This window comes from Entelurus aequoreus, linkage group LG02, assembly GCF_033978785.1.
Source record: "Entelurus aequoreus isolate RoL-2023_Sb linkage group LG02, RoL_Eaeq_v1.1, whole genome shotgun sequence".
Taxonomy (NCBI): Eukaryota; Metazoa; Chordata; class Actinopteri; order Syngnathiformes; family Syngnathidae; genus Entelurus; species Entelurus aequoreus.
The window spans coordinates 69598910-69612212 of NC_084732.1; the positions used below are offsets into that span (position 1 = coordinate 69598910).

General features: G+C 39.9%; 1 protein-coding gene across 4 annotated transcripts in view; it reads left to right on the plus strand.

The window, feature by feature from the left end:
* LOC133638605 (synaptotagmin-7-like) overlaps positions 1 to 13303 on the plus strand; it is a 452289-nt gene that overhangs the window by 400581 nt on the left and 38405 nt on the right. The window lies entirely within an intron of this gene.

Genomic DNA, 13303 nt, shown 5'->3' on the forward strand with positions numbered 1-13303 from the left:
ACCTCCATTTTGTCTGTAATGAGGGAGTCACTCTCCTTGATGTTGATGTTGGTGAGTCTGGTTTTAAGTTTCTGGCTGCAACCAGGAAGCTGGTTGTTGAAGATTTTCCAGAGCTCACGTGGCTTATTAGTGTTTTCCTCTATTTTGTCGGTAATGTAATTTTTTTTTAAGGATTTAGTCAGGTTGGTTGTCTTATTTCTTAATTTATTGCATTGCTTTTTGAGTGTTGAAAGGAGTGATTTGAGGTTATTATTGGGTTGTTTATCTACTTCGGTTTTTCACTTTTGGTATTTGGAGTATTTTCTGTCTCTGTCTTTTATGGCAGCTAATAGGTCTGGATTCATCCAAGGTTCAGAGCGGGCTTTGATCCTGACTGTTTTCACGGGAGCCATGCCATTCAGTATCGTTAGGAACGCTGTTTTGAAGCGATCCCAAGCTTCATCGACCAGGTTGCTCGTGAGCACAGGGGACCAGTCCCACTCACCTAATTTTAGGTTGAAATTATCACTGGAGTATAATAGTACTTGTCTACTTGTCTTTGTATATTTAATACACTTTGTATTAGATAGTATTAATACATGCGTGCCCAATTTTTTAATAAATCCTACAAAGTACCACTCAAAAATGAATCAATGAGGATGGACTAGTTCAGACCTGGGCATTCTGCGGCCCGCGGGCCGCATCTGGCCCTTTGTGCGTCCCTGTCCGGCCCGCGTGGGGCCAATTATAAATTACAAAATAAAGTTGAAAAAACATCTATGTCGTGCGCGCAATACAACTGTGCTGCTTTTATTTTGAAAAGTATTATTTATGGGCGTGTGTCCGTGTGTAACCTGCGAGTGAAGGTGCACATGCAGCGACAAGTGATGCACGGTTTACACCCGAGACGCTAAAAAGAGAAAAGTTGATGACGAATGGCGTGTTTCCAACAAGACATTGACTGCAAAGCAACGTTCCCTCTAAGGTGCGTGCCTGCACAATTGCGCACTGCTCAAGCGTCTGCTGCGCACAGCAAATATATGCCGCGCACCAAATCAAATCCCATCTGAATTCTAAACAAAATAAACATATTTATTCTATGTAATTTTGCAATGCAACTTTGAGTGACAGTGACAACAAGCGGCCCTAACGGTGTTCGTCAACACCGTTCAATTGAACACCGTTCAATTATTGCAGGGGTCACCAACGCGGTGCCCGCGGGCACCAGGTAGCCCGTAAGGACCAGATGAGTAGCCCGCTGGCCTGTTCTAAAAATAGCTCAAATAGCAGCACTTACTAGTGAGCTGCCTCTATTTTTTAAATTGTATTTATTTACTAGCAAGCTGGTCTCGCTTTGCTCGACATTTTTAATTGTAAGAGAGACAAAACTCAAATAGAATTTGAAAATCCAAGAAAATATTTTAAAGACTTGGTCTTCACTAACTGACAAAGAAACAGATAACAGATTTGGTGTCCAGTTCAAAGTGTGACATGATTTATTTAAAAATTTGAGAGTTGACTTTTGTATTTTACATGAGTTATTATTTGTACAAACATGGTGCAAAGTAATTCATGATTTGTTAAAAAAAAATGTTAGTGGCTAGCTAGTTAAAATGGGATATTGTGATTTCACAAGACTGTCTTAGAAGTGATCATTTGAAAATATTCAATTTGAAAAATGTGCACTTAGAGAAAATATAAAAATAAAGTGTTGCATATTGATATTTATCTGTTTCTATATATATTTATTGTGAGAAATCATTAAGATGATCAGTGTTTCCACAAAGATAAATATCATTAATTATTAATAATAACATAGAGTTAAAGGTAAATTGAGCAAATTGGCTATTTCTGGCAATTTATTTAAGTGTGTATCAAACTGGTAGCCCTTCGCATTAATCAGTACCCAAGAAGTAGCTCTTGGTTTGAAAAAGGTTGGTGACCCCTGAATTATTGTAACGTCTATCAAGATGCTTCGAGGACAAGAATTATATTGATCACTTTATTGAGCAAAACTGTTTATATTCGGACATAACCACACCAAAAACATGAGTAAAACAATTCTATCTCGAAAAACTAGTCATTTTCTGCCGTACAAACCAGGCCAAAACCAACTTGTCATCTGTCACCAACACGCATAGCACTAAACTACTGGTGCGTTTACGGCCACACAAAAAGTCGGACAACTCAAACACCACACAAAGTTACACTATGACTCCTCAGTCATACGTGTGCTTATTTTACTGTCATTTATTATTAATGTTAATTTATTTATATTAGTCATGGAATGCTGTTACACACACTATGTTGAAGTATTACTATTAGTATTAATTATTATTATTATTATTATTATTATTATTATTTATCTTACGGTGTATATCAAAAATAATATTGAGCAAAATTTAATTGAAATATTGTCGATGTGGCCCTCCAGCAGTGCTCGGGTTGCTCATGCGGCCCCCGGTAAAAATGAATTGCCCACCCCTGGACTAGTTAGTCGACCAGCTGATACATTGTGTATTTGACAAATGTCTGAAACAGACGACGTTGTGTTTGGAATTCACTCTGAGCTGCTTTTTAGCTGCTCTGACCTGCAACTCACAGTGCAGAAACGCAGCGTGACGAATAAATTGTTTCTCCTCTTCACTGGGTCAGCGTCGTCTCCTCTGTGTTACTCTTTTACTTGTCTCCTTGCGGTGCGACCTACGTCCATCATGAAAACCCTCCTTCCCCAGCTTCCTCCGATTTGTCCGGCCTAACTTAACATGGCAAGTTGCTTCCTTTTCTCCACTTTAGAACATTGAAATGTTCACCTAAACTAAATCTGGACTGTTCTGTTTCCTGGGCTTTAGCCGGACTCCTTTCACCCGTGAATTTCTCTCTCAGCTATAAACGTAAATGTTTGTTGAGTTGTGTTTGCTCAACTGCAGTTTGTTTACTTTTACCAACAGATCTGTTTTCAACCCAAGCCCCTAGCTATTTATGATCCACTTTGCCATCTCTTATTTGGAAAATGTTTGTTTTTTAATCATTTGTATGTATAAAACATTGCTGTCAAGATAAAACCATATACAGTACTGTTATTCCCCAAATACTTGAGTTGAGTACAAACTTAAAAGCTGTGGAAGAGCTCACTAGTGTGCTCATGCTGATACCCTGGTGAGCTGACCAATGGTGAAGTGCACATTCGCCCTACTTTCCCCCAAGCTATTTTTTTTTCATCCTGGAGTGCAGACTTAAGATGGCCAAAGTCATCTATTGTTCAGTTGAGATATATATTTCATGGCTCTCTACTGTGGATGCAGCACTTGGACTGCAGAACTGTTGGACCACTGACTGTTGACATCTTTATCACATTGAAATTAAAGGGTATCTGCACATTTTCATTTATTTTTCCTGTTATTCACAATCCCTATGTTAGAAAAGCACACGTGCATCCTAAATTGTAAATAAACACTAGCAATAGGTGGCTAACAATACTAGTAATGGAAATTCAATCTATTCCAGAATCAAAATCAGAAGTACTTTATTAATCCCTGTCAGGTTCAAACACTGATGACATCTATTAATCAGACAAGAAGCAAGGAATCATGCAGAGACAGAGTTCAATTTAGCTCAAGGGGAGAAAGCATGGAGCTGCACACTTAGTCACAGTCTCGTCCTACGCTCAAAGGTACAGCTCCCTCGTCCCTCTATTTATTCAGGAGTTCCACAGTCAACGTCACTGAGGCGGTCTCTAAAAGGAGTGGTCGCACATATCATGCAAAGCAGCTCCAGTACGCACAATACGTGACGGAATGTGCTGGGGGCCTTGTGATTTCGCCTTGTCTCTGCTTCATCTGCGTGCTGTCGTCTTATCTTCGTTGAGGTCCTTGAAGCCCTTGGCTGTTAGCAGGCTAAAACAAAGATAACATCTGCGGCTGAGGCCACCCCTCAGACAAGAAGTTTTGTCCTTGCACAGATAGAAAAAGTACAGCTTGAGCACAATACCTAATAACTATAGCAACAGACTTTAAGCATATTAAGGTTCTGTGATAACTTACACATAATTATTTGAACATCCCCGAGGGGAAATTAAGATGTTCAGCTTAATCCCATTCAAGAGCAGACAAACATTACAGGGAGACAGAACAGGATCGCTGACGGGTCTGCCAACTTGCAGTGCCCCTTACAAAAAAGGTGAGAAACATCTAAAACAAAAAAAGATGATTACAGACCATCTAGTATGGTTTATAATGCAGTTGTACATTTAAATAAACTAAAAAACACTAAATTGGCCCTAGTTAATGAATGTGTGAATGTTGTCTGTCTATATGTGTTGGCCCTGCGATGAGGTGGCGACTTGTCCAGGGTGTACCCCGCCTTCCGCCCGTGTGCAGCTGAGATAGGCTCCAGCACCCCCCGCGAACAAGAAAGGGAAAAAGCCGTAGAAAAATGGATGGATGGAAAAGCACTGTTGGAAAAAGCTGCCACTCACAGAACAGCGACTCCACCTGGCTGTAGGGGCTTGAGAAAATGCACAATTACAAATGCAGAGGAAAATGTATCCCGTTTCTTTGCTTGTATCCATTTATTGAAGGGCTCCAATTACCCTACATTACGGGATTTTTGGAATAAGGTGGAATCATCGTACAGATGCAGGGAGCAAAAGGTGGGAATGACCTGTAACCTGTTTAAAAATTGGTTCTATTATAACTTGTATCCCAAAGAATATATTGTGATGTATATTGTTATCAAATTTTAAGCCGTATCGCCTAACACTAGTTAGCGCCCATTCTCTTCATGTCTCTGGCAAATGTCAATGCAACAGTTATTTTCGATTATGTCGACAACCGCTTGGGTCGACGTGAGTCAGTCGACTTAAACATTGCAATGCACAAACATGTACACATGTAAGCCCGAAGTTACACAAGCGATTGCCAGTCTTATTTAAGAGAATGTCAGGCAAGGGTCTTTAGTGCATATTTTGGCCCTGTCGCTCTCCGTCTGTCACAGAGTGGTCCTGTTGTCCCTCTCACTCGCCCTTCAGGGGCATGAACAGCACCCACGTCCTGAAATGGTGCGACGGTGTTACAGCATCTGTCTCCACACATATATCAGTCAGCTTGGCAAACTTTGCGGCTGCCACCTTAAGAGTTTAGATCAGGTAAGCGACTTTTATGTGCAACAAAAGATTTTGGGTCTGATTTACTAAAGGTTTGCGTGTACTAAAACCCGTGCAAAATTGATAGCACAGGCAAAGCAGGTCGACTAAACGTAAGAAAAGTGGATTGCGTCTGTTAGTGAGCAGAATAAGACTTAGACTTAGACTTGGATTTAGATTTCCTTTTTATTGTCATTCAAATTTGAACTTTACAGTACAGATAAGAACAAAATGTTGTTGCATTAGCTCATGGTAGTGCAGGATAAAAAAGCAATAAGGTGCAGATATAAATAAATAGATTACTGTACAGATAAATATATTGCAGTTTTGCATATGCATCCAAGTTTATGGATGTATGTTATATTGTCTTTATATTCCAGCGAGTTAATCCATTTTGGGGGGGAATTGAGGGGATTATTATGATGCGTTCAAGAGTCTTACGGCCTGAGGGAAGAAGCTGTTACAGAACCTGGAAGTTCTGCTTCGGAGGCTGCGGAACCTCTTTCTAGAGTCCAGCAGTGAAAACAGTTCTTGGTGGGGGTGGGAGGAGTCTCTGCAGATTTTCTGAGCCCTGGTCAGGCAGCGGCTTTTTGTGATCTCCTGCATAGGAGGAAGAGGAGTCCTGATGATCTTTTCCGCCGTCCTCACCACTCTAAGGTGTGCAATCTATTTGTTGCGTCTCTATCTTCATTAATATGCAGAATATATGCTGATCATCAAAACGCCCACAATAATAAAAGGAAAAAATGCTAATGTAATTATTTAGCACGTGCAAAGTGATTCATCAACACTGATCACTGTTTTGTGAGCACTTCTTTGCATTTTATTTAGCACATTATTAAACATATCATCTATTCAGCAATTTCCTTTTATAATTGTATTGCTACTGGATGACTTAAGGAGCTGATTAAAACAAATTAAATTGATGTGTTTTGATGTCTGCTGACGTTTTTTATTTTTTTATTTTAATGTCGTTCGTTTTTGTTTTTTTCGGAAATATATCACTATAAAATGCCTCTACAAAAATAAATTTTTCATTGTGCATTTTGTATTTTTCATTAGTCATTCCAGACACACGAATGACGAATGACGAAGAATTGTCAGTGTGCAAATAATTTTGTTGTTGACATTGCGATTCAGAAAAGATGTTACATATTATAGATGTGTGTTGCAGTTCAACACATCGCACACAGGTAGGAGCATGACAACATGAATGTGCAGAAAATGATCAAATGTCTCCATGGTAAAAGCCCCGTATGCACTCAAAATCCTCATTTAAGTAAGGCGGTCTGTTTTAATAATAATTTTTATTATTTACTTACCTTATTTTATTTTATTTTTATTTGTTATTTTTAATTTAATTTGTATTTTATTTTATTTTATTATTATTATTCATTTTTATTTTTTTATTTTTTTAAATTATTATTATTATTTTTGTTTAATCTTATTATTTATTTGTGCGTGGCGTCGCGCGGGTCTCGCTTCCTGTTGGGTGGGGTCCGTGCCCGTGTGGCCCGACCTTGCGCTGTGGGATCTCTGTTGGCGACTTGATGTGGTGGCGGCGCGGCGCCCGTGTCTGGTCTGGATGCTGTGTCTCGGTTGTTTGGGCGGTGGTGTGTTTGTGTGGGTTTGGGTTGGGGTGGTGGGGTCTTTTGGTGTGGGGGGGGTGTTGGTGTCTCTTGTTTGCGTGTTGGCGTTTGGGCTTGCTGGCGGGCTGGTGCTGGCTGGTCTCCGTGATCCTGTTGGCGTCTGGTTGCCGGTCGCGGTTTTTTTTTATCGCTTTGATTTGATTGGGTGGTGCTGGCTGTCTGGGGGTGTTGTGGCTGCTGTTTCTGCTGCCGTTTCTGCTGCCGTTTGTTTGTGGTGTGGGCGCCCGTGGCTGCTGGGTCTGGTGCATGGGGGTGGCTGATGTTGTGACTGGTGGCAGCGCGCGTGCGTGGTGGTTGTCGGGGCTGACAAACTGTGTATATGTATGTGTATGTGTGTGTGTGTGTGTATGTATGTATGTACGTATGTATAATAATGTGTATGTGTATGTATGTGTATGTGTGTGTACGTGTACATGTGTATGTGTATGTATATAGATATGTATGTATATTTCTGGGGGTACGTTCTGGGCCTGCCTGTCGGGTGGGGGTCGGCGCCTCAGGCTACTGCATCCGGACTGCGTGTCTGGAGCTCCTGGGTCCCACCGTCCATCCCTTCCGGGGGCCCGTCTTGGTTGGGGCCTGCTGGGTCTGGTCCCTGCGTCTACTGTGGTAGCTTGGTGCTGCAGGTTATTCCAAGGTGCTGCGAGTCGGCCAGTTGTTGGGGTAGCGACCTTGTGTGTCAGCATGTCTGTGATCTTCTTTTAATTCTTTTTTTCTTTTTTTTAAATAGATTTAATTATTTATTTATTCGTATTTTTTTAATATATTTTATTAATATTATTATTATTATTATTATTTATTTATTTATTTTATTTATTTATTTTCCTCTACCTCAGAGGGGGACTCGGTGGGGCGGTTGCTGGTTGTTCCATCTCCATCGTTGGGGACCCTGCGGGTGGGGTGGGTGGTTCCCGTGGCCCCGTGCTGGGTGGTCCTGTGGCGGCCGGCTTGGGTGGGGTGGCCGTGGGCTGGCCTCGCCGCGCTCTTCGGGGGTGGGGGGTGGGGGGTGGGGGGGCTCGTGGGGGCCCGGTTGCCGGTGGGGCAGGGGCGGTCTTCCCGTCCGGTTGCGGGGGGTCTCCGGGCCCCTCGGGCGGGGCGTCCCGCCTTTCTGTCCGTGTGGGGTGTGGTCTCTCGCTGGCTTGGGGTCTGGCTGCCCCCCTGCTTTTCTCGTGCCTTGTCCTCTGCTGGGTGCGTCTGTCTGCGGCCTGCTGCTGGCCCTTGTGGGCGGCGCGGTGGGCCAGGCTCTGGGGTTCCTGTCGCTGTCCGGCTTGGATGCGTGGGGGCGGTGGTCCCTGGTTCCCTGGGCACCACACCTACTGTTTGTGGGATGGGCTCTCGGGGAGGCTGGGGCCGTACTCTGGCTCCCGCACACACTGGGAGTCAAATGTATTGTACATGCAAATTCACATATACTCACACACATACATACACACATACATAGATACCTACGCTCCCAAATACATATACAAATACAGTACATATTTACACACTCAAAGTTCGTACATCCACACGCACGCTCATTATACAAACATACTGTATACACATACTGTACATATACATTCACTGTAAAAACATACATATACACCTACTGTACATATACACTCACTGTACAAACACACACATACTGTACATATACATTCACTGTACAAACACATACATACATACATATACTGTACATATACATTCACTGTACAAACACACATACACACATACTGTACATATACATTCACTGTACAAATACACATACTGTATACACATACTGTACATATACATTCACTGTACAAACACACACATACACATTCTATACATATACATTCACTGTACAAACACACATATACACATACTCTACATATACATTCACTGTACAAGCACACATATACACATACTGTACATATACAAGTACATATGCACACATACACTCATGCACATAATCACGTTTCATCAAACATATATTAACGTTGTTGCCCTAGGGTAAACTGGGTATAACACATGGCACACTGACAAAGCTTAACCTATTGTTACTATAACAATCTACAAGGTTAATGTAGGTTGCTTCTCTTTCTTCCCCTCCATTTTTCTGCATTCTTTAGTATCTCAAGTTATCATTACGTATATGTATTGTTGCATTTGAACAATTGTATTGTTGATAATAAAGATAAAGTATTGGTATTGTTTATTATCAATAGCACTATTTCTATTGGTATTCATATTGCTCCATTTTTAGTGTAATAATGCCCATTGTCATTTCTGTATTATTTTTTATTTCCGCTAACTGCTTATTTTCTATTACTTTTACCATCATATTTGTACATGTCGTATTTGCTGATGTTGCTCTGTTGTTGTTGTTGTTGTTGTGTTTGCTGTTGTTGTTTTTGTCTCTCTGTCTAATTCCCCTCTTGTCCCCACAATTGCCCCCTCTGTCTTCCTTTTTTTCTCTTTCTATCCCCTCCTGCTCCGGCCCGGCTGCTCCAAATGATAATATAAATACATTTAATAAAGTCAAAATACAAATAAGGCAACAAGAGAAGTATCCTACACTTCTCTTTTGTAAAGTAAATCTGAACAGCCGATATGGGCATCTACATCTACTATATGATTTGCCTGAGAAGCTGGGCAGGACATTAAGAAGAAAAAAATAAATAAATAAATAAGTAAGGCGGTCTGCACCACTTTTCAATTAAACACGCAGTGTTAGTAGATCACAGGCAACACGCACACTACGCCTGATCTACTAAGATTCAGATACCAGGCGCTAAACAGCATGTGCAAACTATAAAACTGCATCAACCATTAGTGGGTGTGTTGCGTGCTATCTACTAAGACTGTGTGTGCAATTGAAAAGTGGTGCAAACCGCCTTATTTAAAATCATTATTAACTATTTTGAAATTAACTGAATTCAATTTCATTGGTGCTTGGCTCCCAAAACAGCACAATGTTAACATGTATAAATGAAAAACACACATTTAGATGAGAAATATTGTATTAAAACGATACAGTAGAATGTACTACTTACAAGTTTACTACTATAGTTCTATAAAGTAATAATAATGTGCAGCATTTACCTTGGAGAGTGGACTTCTACGACAAACACACCATCAGCAGCTTTTTTACAGTTTCTAATGGATAAATAGTAGGGGTGTGGGAAAAAATCGTTTCGAATTCGAATCGCGATTTTCACGTTGTGTGATTCAGTATCGATTCTCATTTTTTAAAAATCTAAAAAAACAATTAAAAATGAATCAATCCAACAAAACAATACACAGCAATACCATAACAATGCAATCCAATTCCAAAACCAAACCCGACCCAGCAACACTCAGAACTGCAATAAACAGAGCAATTGAGAGGAGACACAAACACGACACAGAACAAACCAAAAGTAGTGAAACAAAAATGAATATTATAAACAATAGTATCGATATTAGTTACAATTTCAACATAGCAGTGATTAAAAATCCCTCATTGACATTATCATTAGACATTTATAAAAATTAAAAAAAAAAGAACAATAGTGTCACAGTGGCTTACACTTGCATCGCATCTCATAAGCTTGACAACACACAGTGTCCAATATTTACACAAAGATAAAATAAGTCATATTTTTGGTTCATTTAATAGTTAAAACAAATTTACATTATTGCAATCAGTTGATAAAACATTGTCCTTTACAATTATAAAAGCTTTTTACAAAAATATACTACTCTGCTTGCATGTCAGCAGACTGGGGTAGATCCTGCTGAAATACTATGTATTGAATGAATAGAGAATCGTTTTGAATCGGGAAAAAATCGTTTTTAAATCGAGAATCGTGTTGAATTGAAAAAAAATCGATTTTGAATCGAATCGTGACCCCAAAAATCGATATTGAATCGAATCGTGGGACACCCAAAGATTCACAGCCCTAATAAATATCTTCCGTTTAGATATTACTTTAACGTCCTTGGCTGGCGTTATCAACTCATTCTGCTTTAGTATGGTGTAGGCTTGCAGTGATGCGCTCAAGTTGGCGACACGCTCGGTCATGTTTCTTCCCTCCTATGCTTAGAAAAACAAATTGATGGTGAGCTCTAGTTATAAGCTAATGCTAGCGAGTAAGACCGGATGTTTTGACCGGATGACGGCGTTCACTGTGACATTTGCTATGGCGGGGATGCCGGTGACTCAAATTTCTGCCTGCAACTTAAAGCATAGCTATAAGCTGAAAGGTGGTTTTTATCTCAAAACACTCTTAAGTTGAGGTACTATTGTATTTTGTACTAGCTTGATGTTACTACCTGTCACACAAATGTAAAAAAAAGAGTCTAATAAGTGTAAAAATGATTTCCGTTTCCGATTTAAATTCTTTGTCTCTTCTTCCGTTCTCTTTTTGTCCAAGAAAGTTGGAGGTAATGCTTTGATGTTGTGGAGAGCACAGATTGTACATTAGAATCCCGAACGAGCCCCCAAATTGTTGCGTCTGACCAGTCTTCCCTCCCAGGGAGTTAATGTTACTGGTCAATCCCAAGTTCTTTCAGATGACATATATGCAGAGTAAGAAGGACCATCAAGACAGAATAGGAATATTATCATGTTTTACTGAAGCTTCAGTAGACCAGCCCAGACCAATAAATTCATACCGGCTTCTCGAATTGGTCTAACATTCAAACGGAAGAGCCAACTTCATGCACACGAAGAAAGCCCCCACCTGTCCAGAAAGGAACACAGCCTCATTGTTCTACTACAGATAAGACAAAAGGGAGTACTCCAACTCCTACAGTGCAAGCCTTCAAGGTAACACACATAGTTTACTTGCGGACGTAAGATGAAAAATAGAAAGAGTACAAATGGAAAAACACTAGCTGCTTTAAACATGACTATGAATAAAGAAAGAACTCTTAAACTTATATGCATTCTCCACAATGTTTATTGAACTGAGGTACGCTGATGTCTAAGGTAGAGATTGCCACCAGATGTATCGGCTTTGCCTTTTGAAGTCTTTTTCAAAACCTTGAGTTATATTTTCAATTGTTCAGCCTTGAAGGCCTTCAACATCTCCTTCAGCTTTCACCCAAACTGACTTCTTCCTGTTCTTTTAAAATCATGGGATTTGTGTTAGAAATACAATGTTCTATTACAACATAAACCCTTGCACTAAAATCAACAAAAATAGGTTTTGCTTTGCTGCAGTCAAACTGTTATTCAGTTCAGTTCAGTTCAGTTTCAGTTTATTTGGAACATGCATACGATACAATGTAATGCATCACACAATTCCAGTTGTTTCATTACAGCACGTCCGAAAAGGAGTAGGAAGAAGCAGAGCTTATTTAATCCTACCCCTTTTCATACCATAGCAATTTTATCCAATTTCCTTGTACTCTGTAACAGAACAGTGAACAAATAAATAATAAATATATAATATACCATATTAAGCATACAAATATTAAATACATAAATAATCTTTGTCTCAATAAAAAAAAGGGGAAAAAAAGGGTTCAAGATGTTCATCATAATTCTTGTTCAGTGTACTTTGTGAACACTTGTAGTTTGAACAGTCTTTTAAACTGAATCATATTGGTGCTTTGTTTAATTTATTTGGTTAATCCATTTCATAATTTAATTCCACATACTGATATACTAAAGGTTTTAGGTGTTGTACGAGCATACAAATGTTTTAAATTAGATTTCCCTGTAAAGTTATTGTGGGGGTAGGTGTAGTCAGCGCTGCCTGCAGGAGCAAAAGTCACCGCCGCTGTCCAGGGTGCTGAGGACGAGCACCATCGGGCAGGGGCGGGGCATGTGCTGACGGCGAGACACAGCTGGCAGGTGATTAGATTTCACAGGTGGTACGTGTTAATCTAATCATCTGTTGTCTTTAACAGTAAGCGGCCGGGAGCAAGGGGAGAGAGAGGATACGGACGTGACTGAAAAGTCACGTTCTGGGGGAGAAGAACTTGGTTAAAACAATTGGATGATTAAACCTTTGTTAAAAACTGCACGCTTGGCTCTTGTGCCGTGTCTTCAGTGGAACTGCTAGGAAGCGACTTCCACAGTTATATTTCTCCTCTTTTGTTGAGAAGAATTGTTGTACATTCTTGGGTAGCAGGTTATAGTTTGCTTTGTACATCATTTTAGCTGTTTGCAAATGCACCAAATCGTTGAATTTCAATAATTGTGATGTAATAAATAAAGGGTTTGTATGTTCTCTATATCCAACATTATGTATTATTCTAATTGATCTTTTTTGTAGCACAGTTAGTGAATGAAGCGCACATTTGTAGTTGTTTCCCCATATTTCTGCACAATAACTCACATATGGTAATACTGGTGAGCAGTAGAGAATATGAAGTGATTTTTGGTCTAGAACATGTTTAGCTTTATTCATTATTGACGTGTTTCTTGCTACTTTATGTTGTGTTCATTGAAAACTGATTTGTTCTCAAAAAGTTTTTCTTTTGTAGTTCCTCTGCATTAGAATTGGTTAGCGATGTGCATGTTTAATTATTTACATTATCGGCTGAGCCTTAGTCTTCGAAAACATCCCATGCAAAGCAA